The 21308-nt window shown below is 38.8% G+C and overlaps 1 pseudogene; it reads right to left on the bottom strand.

Moving 5' to 3' along the window:
- Nucleotides 1–18403, bottom strand: part of LOC108717454 — a 111373-nt pseudogene extending 92970 nt beyond the window's left edge.
- Between the last annotated feature and the right edge of the window lie 2905 nt (nucleotides 18404–21308).

Below are 21308 nucleotides of genomic sequence, written 5' to 3'. Positions count from 1 at the left end.
GAATAAGATCCACAAATCTAAAATCACGCTATATACTGTAGTTTAAATAAGGTGCAATGTCCTTTAAACTGTAAGATGCAGGGCAGCAAACTGCTATACATTACGCAAACTGTTGTTTGGAATATTTTTCAAATGCCACTGTAGTTGTTTCTAAAGGAGGTATACATAATGCATGAATGTCAAATATAATCAGTTTTTGAACATCTTGGCATCAACCTGACTTCTGAAGGTCAATGGTCTTGAAGAGTTGCTATTTTATATCAAAGAGACTTTAAGCTTTCAAATCATACAGAAATGTAACAAAGGCTTCATCTCGAAGTAAGCAGAAAGTCAAATTGATTTAGCTAATCTCAAATCATGTTGATCATTCTAAGACATGGCAGACTATTTGTCTTCTTGGTTTTACCAGTTTTTTCCCAATGACATATTTCAGGGTTATGTTCAATAACCATGAGTGGGAAGATTACGTTCTCGTAAAACAGGCCTAGGTGACCTCTAAACATCCAGATTTTGTAGTAGTTGTTTTGATTTTCAGAAAATGTTTAGCCATACTATACTATATTGATTTAGCTTATTCTACTGAGAGCTCTATGTGCATATTTCTGTTTATTCATATGAGGGTGCTGCCATAATGATTGCTTCCTAAATTGCACTTATCACACTGCAGTTGTGTAAATAAATGACCACTGAAGTCTCTAGTGGCTCAGAGTTTTCAGAGGGAACAGCTGTAAGATGATGAGGCAGTCAGTTGGCTAACATTGAGGGGAAAATGAAAAGGCTTCTTGGTAGTGATGGGCAAATAAATTCAAATTTGTGGGGGAATTTCCATGTTTCACCACAGGCGAAAAAAACTGCAAAAATTTGCCACTGATTTGACAAGCATCTGAAAAGTCACTTGCGTCAAAATTAACGCACGTCAATTCAGACACTATTCAGACACCCATTGGCTTTAATGTTGGCATCAAAATTGACGACACGCATCCAAAATTAAATTTTTCGCCAAAGCGAAATGGGAGAAATTCGCCCATCATTACTTGTTGGGTTTGTGTATCCCCACAGAGAAAACAATGTCGGTTTTATTACAGTGCAGTTCTAGACTCTTATTTGAATTTGTAACTTTGAAAAGAATTGATCACCTTCATAAATTTACATTCACCTAAAAAAATGTTCTCTTTACCAGGAGGACAGAACTTCATCTTGCAAAAATGATCCATGCCGACCCTATAGAGATTGAATTTGCAAACTTTTTGTTCAAGAAGTATGACAGCATAAGCTGACAGATCAATGCAAATATTCCATTACTTTCAACTGGTAACGTCAGGTACAAGAGTGGATTCATTTTTGCCCTGCAACCCAATGAGAATAAAACTTAAATGAATTCCCCTCGCAGACTGCAAAGCAATCAAAATAGAATGCCGCTTTCTAGCAACAATAACTCCGGGCCCAGTTTCGCTGGAGACTTTATTGCGCTACAATTTATGTTTAGCAATAAAAAGCAGTTAAAAGTCGTGGCAGACACTTTGGTCCTGGATAAAGGCCAGCTTAGTAGAAGTTGACATCTCTCTGAAGAACTTGATTTCTTCAAGGTTAGTAAGCAAGATAAACTATGCTTTTTTGAAGAAGCATTTTTAAAAACCTGTACTAGTTATTTCAGAACTCTCCTATATACAAGATTTAAATAGGTTAGTTGCACCCAGGTTGCCCAGAATGACATAAGCTAGCTATATAACTGCTTGTCAGGGGCCTATCAGCTTCTAGCGGAGAAGAAGGAGGAAGCTTCAGGGCAAAGTTCAAGTTTGCGGTAATCAAAAAAGGTTCAAGAGTAATCGTAGTTAATTCCAGGCAGTAGTTCAAAAGACAGTAGGCAATGGATCGTGGAAACAGGTTCAGGCAAGAGTGAAAGTCCTGCAATACAATCAGGAACAATTTAGGAACACCCAGGAACCAAGGTAACAATTCCTATAATATGGCATTGAACCCGTGACCTGGAAGTCCTTTTATTTTCAAATTTCTCGCCGGGTGTGGGACATCATCATACCAGCGTCACGGTGCCACTGGCCCACTTGGGTCATGGGCACCACCATCTGGGATGCGACGCCGCCAGTGATGGGAGCTCCAATAGGTACTCCTGACACTGCTATAATTGGCTGCCAGAGACAGACAGCATTACCTCACAATGACTGACTTACAGAAAAAAATTGCTTAGCAAATGCTGCCTGCAGTGTAACCAGTATTTATCTCAGCAATCATTCACCCACCTGGCTGCATCATATTTCACTCACATAGAACACTACAGTATGCTCCTAGATGTTAAAGTGTTGTCACTAGCACCTTCTTTCAATAGGTTGCAATATCTTTATTCTTATCAGGGACAATTCTGTTATTTGAGCCACCTGAGGGCTCCTGCAATGCTGCCTTCCTCACTCTCCAGCAGTTACTTCTCCTGTGCAGTAGTGGGTCCAATGGGTTATGCATTGCTAGAGAGCTCAGTTGTTCTCTCTAAACTAGAAGAGATGCTCATGGCATCAGTGCTTATGATTCTTATATAGTACTACTCATGATACACAGTGCTTCACTTGTTGTGTATTCCAGTACAATGATTACTTACATCACAAAACTTAAATCTAAAGCTGGCCATACACTGAAAGATCTGTTAGTTCACCATGTAAGGTGGACAGTTTGTAGGTGGGCGTGGTCCAGTGAAGAACACCTGCTGGAGGAAAGAAGAGCCCAGCCCTGAAGTAAGTAGTAGGCTTAGCCAGAATGAGGAGATTTGTGGTATAGTGTGCACTAGGTGTACAAGGCAGTTAGGAAAAAGGTAGCAAGGGCAGCTAAGAGCCCCAACCAGGAGTAAGTGGAACTAGCTTTCCGGTGGATCATCTATCAGTGAGGGATAAAGTGACAGGGAAGAGGATAGTGAAAGAGAGGGCTTTGAGACTGAGGCCACCGTGGAAAATCCTTTCTGGAATAACAAGGGGGCGCCAACGAGGAGCGTTGGGTTGCTGAGGACAGGTGGGGATAGTGAGATCCCATCGAGGGCAGTGGAACAAGTATGGCTCCTTGGTATTCGGAGGTAATACCGGAAAATCCTGAAAGTAAAAAAGTTAATTCTGGAAATGGCTATGTGATATGTGATTGAAGACTTGACTGCCAGTGTGAAGTTGCATCAACAAATTGTATTTAAGAAAATAAAAAGAACTTTGGTTTTTTAACTGCTTGCTGTTGCCTATTACTGTAAGTGATCCTGGGCCACCTACTTACAAGCAAAATTAAAGGACAAATGCAGAACTGAACCTAAAGCCTAATTTGCATTTGCACTAGTAAAACAATCAACCAGGTAGCACCCTTAATTTTAATCTGATACTGTTTGTAAGGATCTCTGCAGAACTGTCAAGCACCATACTTGATCCTATTTTCCCATAAACAAATAACAATAAACAAGCTGTTACAGAGAAGAAGAACATTTGTTAAAGCACTTTATACCTAGACACATACCTACAGTATATACACAGACACATCATGGTTAGTTGGTGTGCATGAAGCCCCGCATGCACATTTCTGTATTCTGACTAATGTGATGAAATAAGACAGATGTGATCATCAATCTGATTTGTAAGTCAGTAGAAACTTAAAGCCAATGGTAATAACAAGAAGGAATTATAATAGAGATGGGAAGGATGATATTGCTTTCTGTGTGCAGCCTGGTAACTGACAAATCTGTAGAGTGCACAACCTCCAACCAGCAGTATTTTCCTGTTATAAATATAGCTTCCATTTTAAAGCACCGACTCTCCTGTCAGCAAAGACATATTTTCTGATTTCACTTCTGAGAGTTCCAGTCTCCCTTATCTGGGCACAGAATCGCTTTGACAAAGTGTAATCTAATTTGAATGCTTTTATTTGGAGAACAGGAAGAAGAGAAGCTGATGTCATGAATTTAGTTTTTCTTTGTATATATTAAAAATTAGATGCAGAAGCAGGGCATAAGCTGTATTACAGAACACAAGGTGCATTTTGATGACATTAATAAAACAAATGCTCCCTGGGCACAAGAAAGTTCCACTGGATAACAAATGTTTCCTAAATACTTACTCCCTTTAAAAACCACTGAGCATATGGGCATACAGCTGTAATAGAAGGCCACATATTTCAGATTCTAGCAATATTCTCTGAATAATGAATCAGTGAATCAGCTATCCTCTCAACATTTATTTCCAATGCAGAGGTACCCATCCTGCTGGTTAGATTAAACCATAGGATGCTATACATCAATCCTCCTGCTCTTGATATCAATTTGATGTTTATAGTATCTGCTTATTTTGTTACTTTGCTTATTTAATGACCACTTTCCAGTCCTGCTCCTTTTGGGTCCATGAATCTGGACTGTATATACAATGTATTGCTGTTACTGATGGATTACTGGTTAGCCAAACAATATTATTATTTTTCATCTCATTGGTTGCCAATAAAAATATATTATAAACTTACCCAAACATTCACAATTCAGCACATACCTGAATCAGATCAAATATGTGGACAAAAGAATTAGAATTCTTGCTGATATCAGAATAAACTAGTAGCTCCAATGGAGGAAATAGAGAAAAGACAAACCATCCATAAGTCATCAAATAAAAGGAAAAGGAAACCCTGATTAATTTGGGGTCCCAATCTGTAATTCACACCCCCAGTGAATCAAGTTGTTAAATTTTTCCTTGAGCTGGTGTTCCCTTTAAAGAAGAAAATGCACTGGCCTGGGGAAAAACATCATGTTTCTTACCTTTCGGAGCACCAGAACATTATATAGTTTAGTCCAGTCCTGGTACATACAGGCCAATGCCCAAACCATTGAGCACTTTCGCCCTCCAATTTGTGCCTGTAGTTCTCCCACTTAGGGGTAAATTTATCAAAGAGTGAAGTTCCGCCACTAGAGTAAAATTCCACAGCTCTCAATTCATTTCTATGGGATTTTGAAAGACGTATTTATCAATGGGTGAAAGTTCACCCTTTGATAAATACGCCTATAAAAATCCCATAGAAATGAATGGAGAGTGGCGGAATTTCACTATTAACTTCACTCTTTGATAAATATACCCCCTAGAGTGTAAGCTCTCTGGGTCAGGGTCCTCCTTCCTACTGTTCCTTACCACATTTTACTAAAATGGTGACATTATTCTTTTACCCCGGGCAGGAGAGCAGGATCACAGGGGGAAAAAAATAGTGACTGGATTTGCAGGGGTGCCAAACATTCTGACATCCCCAGTTAATCCAGGTTTCCTTGTCATTAAATACAATTGTTAAACATATTCTATGGGGATACCTTAGTTACATTTAGTTACAGAGGCTGGTATTAACACTTTTTTTCAGTTCATTTATTTTTAGATTGATAACCAGTAATATGTACCTTTTCAATTGTTTGATGTTTTATTTTATATTTTTTTTCCCCAGAATTGACCTTTAAAATGAAATGTTCCTGTCTCCAGTGTTTCAGTCTGACAGCTCAGTAATCCAGGTGCAGATTCTGAACTATTACAATTTGCTACTAGTGATGGGTGAATGTATTCACCAGGCGAGAATTTGAGCGTTTCGCCACTGGCGAATAAATTTGCGAAATGGCCACGAAAATTCACTGGTGAAAATCCAGTGGCATCAAAGCAATGTCGCCGGCATCCAAAACGGATGCCGGCATAAAAAAAAACAGACGCCAGCATCAAAAAAACGGACGCCGGCACCATTTCCTGAATTTTTCGCCGTTTCGAGAAATGCAAATCCGCCCATCACTATTTGCTACATTATTTGATACATTTCTCAGCAGCATTTGTGAAATATTAGCAACTATTATATCAATTATAACAGCTACTTGTAATGTTACTCAGGGATTCTGCTCAACAGGGTCAAAGATAAGGAACGTACCAACTTGTGTTTCCATTTAGAATTTTTAGGTTAATGCCACACGATGTGAATCTCGGCCTGCGGAGAAACTCAGACCCAGAATCTGCTCCTCTGTTGCTGTTCTGCCTGCACTTAGCAATATTGCCTCCGCTCGGTTGCAGGCAGATGTGGGAGATGTGGGCTGAAAATGCAAAATGCATTTTGGCGCTGAAATGTGCTGCGCTTTGTCTGCACCAATTGGAAGCAATGTTTCTGGGTGAAGGGCAGCAGCAGAGGAGCAGAAACGATCACAAATAGAAAATAGAAAGTAAATGAAAAAAGTCTTTATTCATGGTGAGCTATCTATCTAATATACAGGTAGGCCTTCCCATCTCCATTATATTTTTAGCTGACAGCTCTGAACAGCACAATGGCCAGCTAGTTTGTTTGAAGGCTAAACTGGCGACTTTTCACTCTGTCGAATGATCAATACTCCGCAAATTCTCTAAAGTGCGGATTACTGAATGTTACCTCTTTTGCCAGAGTTGGCTTCGCCACCTCAGACCAGACGAAGTGATAAAAAGCAGCTAGATCTTCCTCAATCTTCTGTCACTTACATCATATCCTGTGTGCTGAAAATACATTAAAGTTCAAAAAATCCTGATGACTTTTCCTTTGTTTAAGCGGGATTGGCTGCAAAAGTCCTGACTTACTTTTTTGGGTAACCAGTTTTCTCCAGACATTTTATAACATATGGAACATTTATTTTACAGTGGGCTCATGTGTAGGGCATTATTATAACTCTCTTGTCTTTATTAGGGTTCTCTGCACATATGTTATAATAAGTGGTAACTTCAAGCATTTGCACCAACATTTATAATAAAGCCATCCATACAACTTTAAATTACCCGCTGTATGCAAATTGACCTAAGCGCAAGATCACTAGCAAATTTTCACTAGGCACAAACGAACGCTAGCGCATCTTCGCTATGAAATGCTTGCACCGCTGAAGTAACGCTAGTGAAAAGTCGCCAGTGTTCGGTGCTCAGGGCGCAACTTCGCATATTAGTGAATTAGCGTACTGATAGTGAGTGTGAAGTGGTCGTTGCCGAGAGTTCACTCTTTAGTGAATCTGTCCCTTTAGGCCTTACAGTACATTTCTGGGGGCCTCACAACAGCCTGTCAGAGTATTTGGATGAAAGTAGGCCAGATATATATTGTGTAGGCGTGGGCCCATTGTCACATTAATGAGGTCCTTGTCTGACAAGTCTGCAGAGAACCCTGTCAGGATACTAATGCTTGTCCAGGGGCCAAATAATCATATCAGCCCGATTCATGCCTAACACAGGGGCAGCCAATTGGAGCTGATATTAAAGCTTGCTCAAGGCTTAGGTGAATTATAAGAAACTTAATTTAGCATATCTGCTTTTTGTGGAGTCAGCGTGGATGGCTGATATTTCCATTGTACAATGTACTAGAAAGTTGAAAAAAAAAAGACATAGAACAAGCAATTTTAATATCTTAATTTTTGCACATTTTGCAGCAAATAAACAACATCTTATTCTGAACAACTGCAGCGGAACCGTTTTGAAAAGGTTGCCAGCTGCCTTGAAATAAAATAGGGAAGGAACAAAGCTGTAGTAAGAACATTGCTGAACTAGGTAAAACACCAGAAAATTTAAAAGACTGGCATAAAGCCCAGGGAAAGTGCCAAACCAGACCTGATAGCAACAGATACATGTTTGCAGGCTGGCGCGGAAACACCGTGTCCAGGATCAAATGATGTAGTGGTATTCACATTGGCAGGAGAAGATGAAATGCATTTCAGGTATCTGTTTCAGTCACTGTTTTATCCAGAATGGGATGTTAAGCCAGGAGTATACAGAAGGGGCCATAATTACTAGTATATATATCTATAGATTTAGCTGAAGGAAGGAAATACTGTTGGCATTGGCACTAAGCACAGGGGTGATTCTGGGGATGCTGCTGCCGCCTGAGGATCCCGTCCCTCCCTTCCCGCTCCGTGCTTAAAGATCAGCATTAGAGTGAGACAAAGTGAGGCAGAATTGCTAGTCCAATGAGTGCAATAACACTCTCTGCACTAGTGGAGCCAAATTTCCTGGTTAAAGCACAGAAATTCAGCTCTTAAAGTTACAAACATTGGACACATTTTCACCTAAGCAGTAATCCATGGCAACCAATCACATTTTTGCTTTCATTGTTCACCCTGCAGCTGACTGGAAAAAAAAAAAGTCACTGAATGGTTGCTGCCAGTTATTGAACATGTGCCCAGTGTTTATAAATCAACCCCACGTTTCAAAGCTGCACAGAATGCAAAGATGCTGGTCCAGGGCATAAAACAGACGTGGCAGCATTCACAATTAAAAGGGGAAGGTGTGGATGCCTAATGATTCAAAGCACTGGGTTTGTACATTAATAATTCAACGGAATAAAAGAGAATGTTTGCAACTAGGGATGGGCGAATTCTTTCGCCTTGTTTCACCGAAAAAATTACGCCCATAGACTTGTATGGCGTTGTGCATCAAAATAAAAAGACACGCGCCAAATAAAATTTGGCGCGCAACAAATTTTTTTTTTTGACTTTAATGAGCATCGTCGACATTTCACCGGCAGCGTATTTTTGTCGAAACAGAACGGGTCAAATTTGCCGATCCCTACAACCTCTTGTCTTGACTTAGACACAGAAGCAACTATACTGTGCTAAACTTTCAACCGATTTCAAGTGTGGCGGATCTCAACTGGTTCCGTGAGCTGGTCTATTAACAGAGTGAGGGTACAGATCGCTCCTTAATTCGAGTTTGGCTACTTTGTTGCTAGGTAACAAAACGCACCACAAAAAAACTCCCCTTTTCGCCACACTCCTTGGTTGGCAGGCAAAGCGTCTTTATGGTAGTGCTGAGTGTTCAATACAGGTGTTTCAGTAATGGTGCATTTGGGTTTCTTTTCCTAGAGGCTTCTTGTCACTATTGCCTTTTTGTTCGCTTTCAAACGTGACTAAAATGCGAGCAGCAGTGTAAAAACTATATAGATAAATCTGCCTGAATGTGTTAACTACATTTCTGGTATTGAAAATTGTGAATATATATATATATATATATATATATATATATATATATATATATATATATATATATTAGATATTGTAAATTCCTGTTATAAGAAGAGACATTTTTTACTAGCCTGGGTGTAAAAATTAAGATATAGGAATGCGTTTTTTTCTAGGAAAAATGGCAACCCTAGAATTAAGATGGTAGTGGACTGGTCACTCATGGGTATAAACAGTGAAATCCCCTGATTTGAAGTTTTTCCTCATTTTACACCGTTGGTTGTTGTTCCCCCAATTTATACTGCATAATACATTTCCCCGATTTTACATTTTCCCTGATTTACACCATTTTTAATGGTATATTGTATCCTATTACCAAGTGCAAACAGGAAATAGTCCATAATCAGGAACCCACCTTGAGCTGGGCAATATCCAGCTGATATGATTGTTTGGGCCTTAATAAACTAAAGTCATCAGGGTGAGGACCATATCAATGGTCCTTGTCCCAACATGATTTTAAAACCTGCCAGATCAACATTTGGATGGACAAATATTGGTTGGGTAGGTCCTTTTAAGGCCGTAAATGCTGAATCATCAGATAAAGAATTATTTTTGTTTTTACCTGCATATCTGATGATTCAGGTCTTACCGTTAGTAGAGTGGACTTAAAATCTTTCATACGACCAATGTATGTGGGAAAGATCTAAAAGGAGAACGAAATCCCTCCCCCACCAAAAGTCCTCGAATCTTGCAGGCATTGCCCCCCTCTCCCTCTTCGCAATGTGATTTAGTGTTCCCAGTCCCCATCTTTCAGATCTTCATGTAGTCTTTTGGTCTCAATGCGGATTTGTGCATGGGCAATTAAAGCCAATTCCTGACTTGGCCTGACTGCGTATGTGCTGGCTTCGTGATGGCAAAGAGACCCAATGGGCTTTTTTTAGCACATCACAGGGAGAGGGAAGGAGGGCAATGCCTGCAAGATTAGGAGGGGGTTTTGGTGGGTGGGGGTTTAGTTCTCCTTTAATTGTAGCATGTATGGCCACCTTAAGAGGGCCCTGTGCTCTGCCAAGTCGGTCCAGAAGGAGAGAATTGACAGTTTTTATCGGCCAGTGTATGGCTACTTTATCCATACTTGCCAATGGTCAATCATTGGATGGGCTAATGCCAGTATCTGTGTTATATTTGCAGGAAAATAGCTTCTAAAACCATTTTCCTAAAATTGCCTTGAGCTGCTATTTACATTGTAAAGTAAATAAAGTAATCAGGCTGCTTCTTTGCATACCTTTTAAGTGTCTTGTAATGACCACGATACCACTATTGCTCCGGTAGACTGAGCCCTTAAATTTTGCAGACTAGCTAAACACTAATATAGGAATAGGGTTTAAGAAGAATATGGTTTTATTTCGCATTCTGGTCCCTACAGGTTTAATAAATAAACTGTAACTTGTAAACATTTAACTAAATCTAGGTTATAAGAAAATGTTTCATCTTCATTCTGAGGATTGGAAAGAATATAGGAATGATGAGATTATGATGATTATATAGAAGTCTGATTTAGAGAAAAATGCTGTATTTTGGATGATCCTCTGGGAGCCATGTTGGGATTGCATCTTCTTCAGAATATATCTGACCATGTTGGCAAACTCTCCAAACTTTTAATTCCACTCATGGATAATTTTGGAATGTAATAGCTGATAACTAGAATTGTCAATGTAGGGACCCGTAGGGTTAATTCCCCTCCGTTCTGATCCACATGGTTTGGAAAGAATGGATAATAGATAATAGATCCCATGCTTGCATTATCATGATCATTGTCTGTGGTTACTGAGAAGCTCTAGCACTTTGCAGGTCGTATGGCTAGAGATTATTGTAGGGTTGCAACTTTGTGATGTCAGGGGTGGGTGGATGACATCAGTGGGCTGGTGGTTGGGATTATAACATGGCGATCACCGATAGGCTGAGCGCTGCGCCATTCATTAAAAGACCTAATTTGGACAGGTGCCAACCGTAGATTATTGACTGCAAAGGTGTTAAATGCTAAATAGTACTTAATAGTATTCTTAAGAACATTTTTCTTATTATAGATGAATAGTTCTTCAGATACAAAGTCAAAAGATACCTATTCACCGTACAGATATATTAGTGCACCTGGTTTCATTGCTATACACTTGTTCTATTATTTACAGCACTGTGTAATGCCTGCAGTGTGTTGCAGGCAACATATAGATAGTAACTGAGAGGTCACTCAGCTTCATTTTCTTTTTCTTTTTTTTTATATTCTAGGCAATAGATTAACTTGCTCAACCTTCCTGATACCTTTTCTATAATGAGAATTTCAGGATGCTATGAGATGTCACACATGATTATTATAAGCATTAGCTCAAGTCATCATAAATCAAGGACCATGCTCTACTTTGACAATAAAAATTGGAGATGAAATTGTGATTCATCATAAAATACTGTTGATTGCTACAGCTTTCTGAGCATTTAGCAGCTGTAGGGAATCTATTGAGACAGATTATATACTGTACACTAGTACAGGAACCTTTCTTTCTGTATTTGTATTGCTGCTTTGCTATCAGTCAGATGTGATAGTGTGATATGGTCACTCAAAATAATGCAGTTGGGGAGCTTACCCCATTTATTGCTTCACCAACAGTATCAACGTTTGAGGGGCTTACACCCTCCCTTTGTCAGGACGAAAACATTGATACTGTTAAAATCTGAATTTTGTGGGAAGTGGGGGGAAAAAGCTAGTTTTTCCGAATTTATTAAACTCAGAGTGTGTGAAAAGTCCGAATAAAAAAGCATCCTAACTCAGACCTGCTGAGTTCATGTAGAAGCCAGTGGGAGAAGTCCTGAAGATATCTTGATCTGTGCTGGGTTTCGTGCAATAATCCAAACTTTTAGTGGTTTTTGGCCATGAAATGTGAAAAATTTGTACGATTCAATTTTTTTGCTGATTTTCTCGATTTTTTTCCCGAACAGGAAAATTTTGGAAAAATGGATTGATAAATAAATAAAAATCTGTGCCTATTTCATCAGACTATTTTATAGAAAATTAGCAAAATTATTTGATAAATAATCTCCTTATATATGACAATTTGTTTTTATTTTCAATTTGAGCGATCAATCTTTTAAATCTAGGTCCCCATGACTTTCTTTGCTTATGATATCAAGTTGTAAATATTTTGATCCATAAAAATGTGCAAGTTGAAACACTGGGGTCAAATAAATGGCGTATTAACAAAGCTCAAATACTATTACATATGATATAACACCATATATAGTATTGCAATTCTTAAAATAATCCAGTACAAAGACATCATTGCTATTATTTATAAACGTGTGTATTTTTTATGCCACAAAGTAGACTTTTTTTGTGCCCCACTCTAAACCAGATGTGACCTGTAAAGGAAACAATGCTTATAATATACAGTAATATAGTTGAGACAACTGAATGCTTCAGATGAACACTTGTGCACCTACAATATGTGGGAAATGTAGCTTTTGCATGGAATTCACAAAAATATTATGTTAGCTAGGTGAAAACGGTTTGCTTAAAATGCAAGTAGGGATGGGCGAATTTTTTCGCCTTGCTTTGCCGCAAAAATGATGCCCATAGACTTGTATGGCACAGTGCTAATCAATATGTTGGCGCTATATAAATACATGTTAATAATAATAATGGCTTAGTGTGTCAAAAAAAAGACGCGCGTCAAAAAAAAATTTGCGTCTGCGAAATTTTTCCGAATTTTTGGCAAAACAAAACGGGTCAAATTCGCCCATCCCTAAATGCAAGTGCAACTTGTACGTAATAAAGCTTTGAGAATTGTTTAATGCAATATCAGTAATTTATTCTTTTATTCTGTGCATGATCTGTCCATGGCTTAATCTTATTCATACTGAGGGAGCATTGACTTGGGCTGTAATAAAATCTGATTTGTGGCATTGACTGACACAACAATGCTATGGACTGTCAACCTAGAGGTGAACTATTTTATTTGCAGTTGTCAGCCACTGAGCTATTAACTAAAACTGCTGTCACAACACATGTAGAAAATTGAAAGCTTTTAGTTTTTTTCTTTATTGACTTAATAAAATGCCATATCTGCTAAATCCATCTGCTGAATCTCTCTGTACGCACAAACACACAAATTTAACATCAATAAAATGGCAGTGTTTGAAAAAGATGTATCTCTCTATTCCACCTAAAACACATGGCATTACTTTTCACAACAATAAAACCTACTGTAGATACTTTTTTCCGATGTTGTAATTTTCCTGGTAAGTATCCTGAGTAGTCCTAATAAAGGTAGGACTACTCAGATGATTTTCGCACGACCCGACGTGCTGCGCAAAAACGTAGGCGTCACGTTGGATGCAACAGAAATAAGGTGAGTGAATGCATTGTCGAATGGTGTTGCAGCGCTGATCTGCCCTGACACGACTGTCGATGCAGAAGCTGCGCGTTATCTAGGATAGCATTTTTACTTCCTTTTTACGTCAGTTTCTTTGGTTTAATTCTATTAACCTAATGTACCATTACGTAAATAACTGTATCCTATGAATCATTCTTTCACCTGTTGATGCTGCGGCTTCACTCCGTTCTTCATTTATTTCAACGAGAACTTTCTGAAACACCTTGGCAATGTATAGATTAGGTGAATCTAAAGATAAATGTCACAGGCATTAATGATAATCATATCTCCCAGAATGTGCCCTTTTTCATTTCTTTCTATTTTTAATAAAGTCCTGTAGTTGTATGCATATCATAAAATGTATTTCATCCCTTACTGAGGTTGAAAAAAATGACTTTAATCTAGTGGAGTTATTCTGTTTGATATTTCAACATGAATGGGTTTTGCATGAGGAATATAGAATTATGGCATTTCAGTCCCTGAATTAGAAATTTATAGTGATGGGCGAATAAACTTGCCTGGCGCAAATTCATGGACACACGTCCAAAAAGTCGTATCAAAATCGTCGCACTTCAACACTATTCGGACGCCCATTGATTTTAACGTCAGTGTCAAAATTGCCACTTGAGTCAAAATTGATGCTGGTGATTTCGAGTTTCACTAATTCTTAGCGAATTTGGTGGAAAACTAGAGAAATTCGCCAATCACTAGAAATTTACATGCGGACTGCAGAAAAGGTAGACCCCCATTTATATTTTGAAAAAATGTATGTAATGCTGCAAAGGATCACTGGTCACTTGTGTATCATGGAGGACTCAACAGCTTTAAAACCATGCATCTGTTATCTTGTATCAGGGAGCTGTTATCTGGTTACCTTCCCATTGTTCTGTTGTTAGGCTGCAGTACAACAGTAAAGAGTGACTGAAGTTTATCAGAGCACAAGTCACCTGACAGCTGGGGGCAGCTGGGGGCAGCTGGGAAACTAACAATATGTCTAGCCCCATGTCAGATTTCAACACTAAGGGGGTTATTTATTAAGCTCTGAATACCTGTAAACCGAAAAATTTGGATTTTTTGGACCTTTAAAAAAAATCTGTATTTTTCGGGATTTATTAAAGTCTGATGGTATGAAAACTCTGAATACGAAGACCCAGCATCTCAAAGCTCTCGGGTCCTGTATTAGTCAATGGAGAAGGTCCAAGAGGCTGTGCTGCTGTCCGATGATTTCTGGGATTTTAGGCCAAAGAGTCCGAAGACTCCGAAAAATTTGTGTTTTTTGCAGAAAATTCAGAAAACTCTTGACTTTTCAGGCAAAGGTCCGAAGTTTTTGGGTATTTGCCCAAACCTATTTTTTTGAATGATAAATAAGGTCAATTTGGGAATTCTGAGTTGCGTTTTGAAAAAAAACATGTTTTCCCATGACAGTATCCTTTTAAATATATAGGTTATTTTCAGGTTAACAAGAAATTTCTTAAAGTCAAATTTCTGTTCAATTTTAAACCTTCCAAAGAAATCAAAATAAAAAAATTGTTAAAACATTTTAGAAGCAGTTTCAACTGAACGCTGTAATAGAATTCATTCTTTGAAATAACATGTAAAATGTTTCTATTGAATAAAAACCCCAGTATTATAGCAGTCTTTACTATAAACTCCAGAGTACACAGATGTCTTTTATCTGTTGACTAAACAAAGACCAACAACGTCTTCTACATTTATTGGAACTTGAGGAAATACAAACAGTATTCATGTCTTGGGTCAGAAATCTTTAAAAAGGAATGAAGGGTATTTTTAAGGAAAGCAAATCATGGCGTAAATGATGAGTAAGTAAAAGTGCATATATAACAATTATGTACTTATAAGGAACTTTAACTATGCTTAAAATATTCAGCGCCACAGGGTTTTCAGCTTTAGAGTCTCATCAACGGTGTAAGACAATTACAAATAATTTTTTTTGTATGTATTATATGTCTTTCTGTGATGAGATTATGTCAGGTAAATTCAAAACAATGCATTAAGATGAGTAAACTGTATTCTGCATTCTAGGAAATTTTGAAGTGCAAACCTTACAGTAAGGATAGGGAGAATTGGGATGTATCCTTTTAATTTTTTGGAGAACAAAATGTTCTGCTGATGCATCAAAGTTATACAGTTAATTTGAGTTCAAATAACACCCTTCTCTATCAAGTTGAACCCTTCAGTGTATTCTCATCAGTGGACATGCATAGGTAGCTTTACCCTTGTCACCCAATTTTGTTTTGCCAGAAACACAAGGGATTGCAAATGACTGGGATATTTTCCACTGTGGGTATCATACTTGGGGATATGCTTACTAAGTGGCAGAATATTAGGGCTAAACCACTGTAACTTAAGAGCTGTTTTGTTCCTCGCATCTTCAGTATTTTGGTGAACTTTTGAACACATTTCTGATGTTCTGATGATGTTCTTGATGTTCTTAAAGGAGAAGGAAACCCAGTCGGCGCAAAAACCCTCCCCCCTCCAGTGTGTTGCCCACCCTCCCCCCTGGCCTACCTGTCCCGCTGGGCAAATGTACCTAACTTGTTACTTACCCTTCTGCGCAGGTCCAGTCCAGGGAGTTCACAGACATCTTCTTCCACGCGATCTTCTTCCTGCTTTGACCGGCGTTTTGGTGCATGCGCAGTAGGAGCATTTCGCCGGTACGGATCTACTGTGCATGCGCCAAAAGTCACGAAGTTTTCAGATTTCACTTCGTGACTTTTGGCGCATGCGCAGTAGATCGTACCGGCGAAATGCTCCTACTGCGCATGCGCCGGTCAAAGCAGAAAGAAGATCGCTTGGAAGAAGATGGCGTAGTTGAACTCCGTAGACTCGACCTGCGCAGAAGGGTAAGTAACAAGTTTGGGGCATTTGCCCAGCAGGACTGGTAGGCCAGGGGGGAGGAGGGAGGGTGGGCAAGTTTCCCGCCAAGATGCTCCCCCATGGAATTCAGACCATGGATTATAGCAAATTTACTAACTCTGCTTGATTTTACAACGGATCAGACACTTCACCCATTCCAGCAGTATAGGAAGGAACATGAGATTCCACACACACAATTCTTCCGATATTTACAAATAAGACACTTTGTGGAAACTTCGCTTTAAACTCGATAGAATCAGACTCTTACATATTTTGAAACAATGTGTTGCAATCACTCATATCTGTCACACTTGATCTCATTACTATATTTCCATCTCGCATCAGACAATACTGATAATACTCAGCCATCTAAATCGGCGGAAGATCTCAATATAACGATTTTGGAGAAAACATGGTCGGCAATCTGGGAAACAGTCAGAAAAACAACCATCAGTGCATACAAAATTATATTCCGATGGTACTACACCCCCACATGTATCAGTAAACTCAGTGGCAATCCAGATCATGCTAGGTGCTTCAGAAGATGTGGAGAGAGAGGGTCTTTCCTGCACACCTGGTGGACTTGTATCATAGCTCAGGAATTCTGGGGGATGGTAGCTAGTGATGGGCGAATTTGTCCCGTTTTGCTTTGCCGAAAAATTTGCGAATTTCCCGCAAAATTCGCAAAACGGCGAAAGGATTTCACTCAAAAATCGTGAAATTTGAAGGATTTCACTCAAAAATCGTGAAATTTTAAGGTTTTCACAAAAAAAATCGTGAAAATCAGACATTTTCCCTGAAAAAAATCGTGAAAATCGGAAATTGACGCCAGATTCGTGAATATATTCGCTGGTGGCAAAACGTGGGAATTCGCCGCGAATTCGCCCATCACTAATGGTAGCGACTCTGCTCTCTGAGGTTCTACACTGCAATATACAGGTGACACCACACACATTCCTCTTAGTAATGAAGATCAGAGCCAAACATTCTAAATAATCCCACAAATTAGCTACTCACATCCTCACTGCAGCAATATCTCTATTAGCAGTGAATTGGAAACAACCCAAAATTTCAGGGAGGCATGCCGTGACATCAAAGATAAACTGGATTAGAACAATGGAAACCATAAGAGAGATACTCCAGGACAGCAGCTATGAGGGGGATCTGGAGTGGTATCCCTGGGTTCAGCACCTGGAGAACTTGCAGCCTAGAGGTACCACCAGTTGAGCACGAGCTACTCTGACTTTATATGGTTAGGACCTGATATTCTTCCCTTCCTTCCTACTCCCCCCCCTCACTTCACTTTTATCTTTTCTCTTTCTCTTTCATTACCTAACCCAATGTGAACCTTTATTACTTTTCTGTTGACGCACCAATGTCATGACTAGGGAGGCTCATCCCGGCACAGATGCCTACTAACTGAGGAATAACACGTCATGCAACAGTTCCTTGATGCCCTTCAGTCAGTTATATGTATAGCATTTAACAAAATCTATTCATGTTATTCATGTTATCTTTGTCAACAGTCAGCAACGTAACTAGAGGGGGACGGGCCCTGGCGCGGTTGGAATATGTGGCGCGCGAGCTGCCGGAGGGGCCCTGAGGGGGTGCGGGCCCTGGTCCAATCGCACCCCCTGCTCCCCCGGTAGTTACGCCACTGTCAACAGTCAACTGTTTTTCATTTAAAAATTGAAATCAATAAAAAATGTAAATTAAACAAAAAAGATTCACAATGCAATAAAAGCCTAATGACGAATATTACATTGCGACATGCGAATTTTATTTGCAAATTTGTTCTCTTTTCAAATCTTATTTAATTTCCCCTTTAGTTCTTGATCTTTAATGCAACTGTACTTTACATTTATTTGTATTTATTAGTGAACCACCCTTTTTTGTTCTATTAATTTATTGTTCTGCTATACACTGCTGTGTACATAAGTTGCAGCATATGAATACAAATATGCATTACATTACCAGAGGTACAGGCATTTAAAAACAAGATACAAATAGTTATGGATACCCTGTAATTACCACCATGTTCACTGTGGTTGTAGTTCCCCAATGTCAATGGGGGAATTTTCTCACAATTTACTAGAAAAAGCAGGATGAATGCAATGGCTATAGGGAACCCTGGAATTAACACAATGTTCAGGGTGGTAGTAGCTTCCATGTTCCCCAACATCAATAAGCACATTTGCCAATGATTCCGCAGTGGAAGCAGTGTGAATACAAGGGCTTTTGGTGGAACTATACAGATGTGCAAATAGCATGATTCATAGAACATTTAATGAATAGTGTCAATAAGCACAACATTTGCACACAATTCAGCCTTGTGACTGTGTTCATAAATGACCCTTTACAGGTAAAAAAACTTGCAGGAACTTTATTTTATCAGTGACACAAAGAGAAAAAATGTCATTATTATATTATTATACTATATGCCATGTTATGCTTCAATTTATTTAGTAACATCTCTTTAAATAAAATAAATCCAATATTTAGCAAAATTCTTTATCTTCATTATACACTATAATGTTGTACTCTTATAGGGATCTTTACCCATAAAGGCTTCTTTACTTGGCATTTTGGTTGTATTTTTCTAATGTAAATCTTGTGTTTTGTTTCCACTAGCTTTTCTGATGGTGTTACGTCTGTTAATCTCTTTTCCAGTGATTTTTTTTTTTTTGACGCTTTTTTGTAAAATAAACTATACATGACAAGGTTTTGATAAGCTTACAGCTTTTGGGACAGAAAGGAATTATATGGCTTGGAAACGTCTGTCTTGTATTTCTTGTGATGACATTTTTGTCAATAGGTGTTTCCAGTATCCAGCAAAGACATTGATTTGGGCGATAACAATGAGCAAAATAATACCCTAAATTCTTAGCAGAAGGAAAGCTTGGTAGAAATGATATTTTGCAGTTAACTCGTTTGTGTTTAGAGCTCGCTGTGCCTGATGAGTTCACCTGCTTCATAAGAATTGCCTTGAACTGCAGGGCTTCAGAGGATTTTATTTTAGCTGATGTTACAATTACATTGAATTTTTCGCACTGCTGAGAGCATCCAATATAATGAGATGGGCACATATAAGCCTTCCATGTACTGCAGGAAATGGTTCATCCTAAAATTATATTTGGTTTGCTTAACAATCAGGAGTTTTTGTGTCTTTTTTTAGCAGAAATTTGGCATTTTTGGAAAAAAAAAAGATGAGAAAAATTAAGTAAGTATTGCTTAATCACAATGGCTTTTCAGATACCAGTCACAGCACAATTAAATAGAAGTAGTAGTGTATAATATGACTTAGTTAGTGCACCTTGTTGTACGGATCACGCTAGGACCTGGATGCAGGTCCAGGCACTGGAAAAAGTACATTGCAAATGTTGTTTATTTAGGGCAAGGGCAAACAGGGTGGATTAACTGCTTCCCCAGCCTGCATTTTGTATTAGGGTGGAGGCAAGCGGATTCACTGTCATTCGCTGTCAGTGTAGCTCCACACAGGCTGACATTGTTTCTGCTAATGGAGCTACACAGTTGAGTTGGGTGACAGCAAATCCACATTCCTTCACCTGCATACAAAAAGAAGCTAAAAAAAAGCAGATGTTCCACATAGTGTGCCATTGCAATTAAAGAGAGCTGACATTGTCATCGCCTGGTCTAGGTTCCCTTCCCAGTTCCTGTGTGTACATGCTGCTCATACTTTCTAGTATACTAACTTTCCTGAACTCTGCTTGTCCTGACCTGTGCTTGGACTTTGACTTAAACCTTATTTAACCCCCTAGTACCTTGCTCTTCAAATTTTGCCAGTGCCAGCCCTGCCTATTCCATGTGCCTACATTACCTGCTTTGTCTAACGACATTCATCCATTACCTGTCTATTGTCTGACCTGTGCCCTGGCTCCTGTTTCCGCATCAGTCTGCAATTCCTATTAGCTTAATAAAAGACCGGTGTTGGTTTGAATTGAAACATTGCTGGTGCCCACGTCAGAGCCCATAATTAAATAAAGGCTTTTGGTGATGCTATCAATTGTGTGTATTTCCATTAGGACCAGCAAACTCATTTAATTCATTTTATCTATTTGTGCAGTATTGCTGTAGAAGAAGCTATATATTTCTTGATGTCTAGTTAAAGTACAATAACTGGACAGAATGTGACTATAACTGTTTTTGTTTTTTATAACTGTTTTTATTTTTCTAATCGCTGTCAAACCGTGCACACCTTCCTCTTTTTCCATAGACTGTTACTTATTTTTAAAATGCACAGTTTTATTTTTCATGGTGAAATATGGTTTCAAATCATTCATTCATTTCATTGTGATATTTCTACTAGTGATGGGCGAATTTGTCCTGTTTCGCTGAAAAATCTGCAAAACGGCGCTGGCGTTTCGTTTTTGATGCCTGCGTCCGTTTTCAGATGCCAGCATCCATTTTTTTGGACTCCGGCAAATCGCGGGAATCGCCCATCACTAATATCTACAATGAACTAGGCTTTATGAGGCAGCAGAATCTAAAAGGCTACCTTGGGGTTCACCAGTTAATATCTACAGGCAGCATTAGACCTTTGAGTTTAATTTGAGTTTAGTTCCTTTGGACTGAGTACAAGTTGGTTCCCCAACAGGCAAATCAGGAACAGCCAAGACTGTAACGGGTATACTTGTGATGGTCAGATCAAACACGAAAGGCTCAATAAAGTGGAAACGCAACTAGACAGTCCAGGAGGCAAATGTTTATACAGGTATGGGAACTGTTATCCAGAATGCTTGTGACCTGGGACTTTCTAGATAACAGATCTTTACTTAATTTGGATCTATATACCTTATGTCTACTAGAAAAACATGTAAACATTAAATAAACCCAATAGGTTGGTTTTGCTTCCAGTAAGGATTAATTATATCTTTGTTGGGATCAAGTACATTAAATTGTTTTATTATTACAGAGAAAAAGGGAAATCATTTTTAAAAATTGTAATTATTTGGATAAAATGGAGTCTATGGGAGACTAATAGTAGCTTTTAGTTGGATTTGAAGGTTATCATACAGAGTCTCGGCCTCTCAATGCCATAGCAGGATTTTTGAAGG

This window comes from Xenopus laevis, chromosome 5S (genome assembly GCF_017654675.1).
Source record: "Xenopus laevis strain J_2021 chromosome 5S, Xenopus_laevis_v10.1, whole genome shotgun sequence".
NCBI classification, from domain to species: domain Eukaryota; kingdom Metazoa; phylum Chordata; class Amphibia; order Anura; family Pipidae; genus Xenopus; species Xenopus laevis.
Note: the sequence above shows the minus strand (reverse complement) of the source record. Positions and strands in the feature narration are given on the sequence as shown.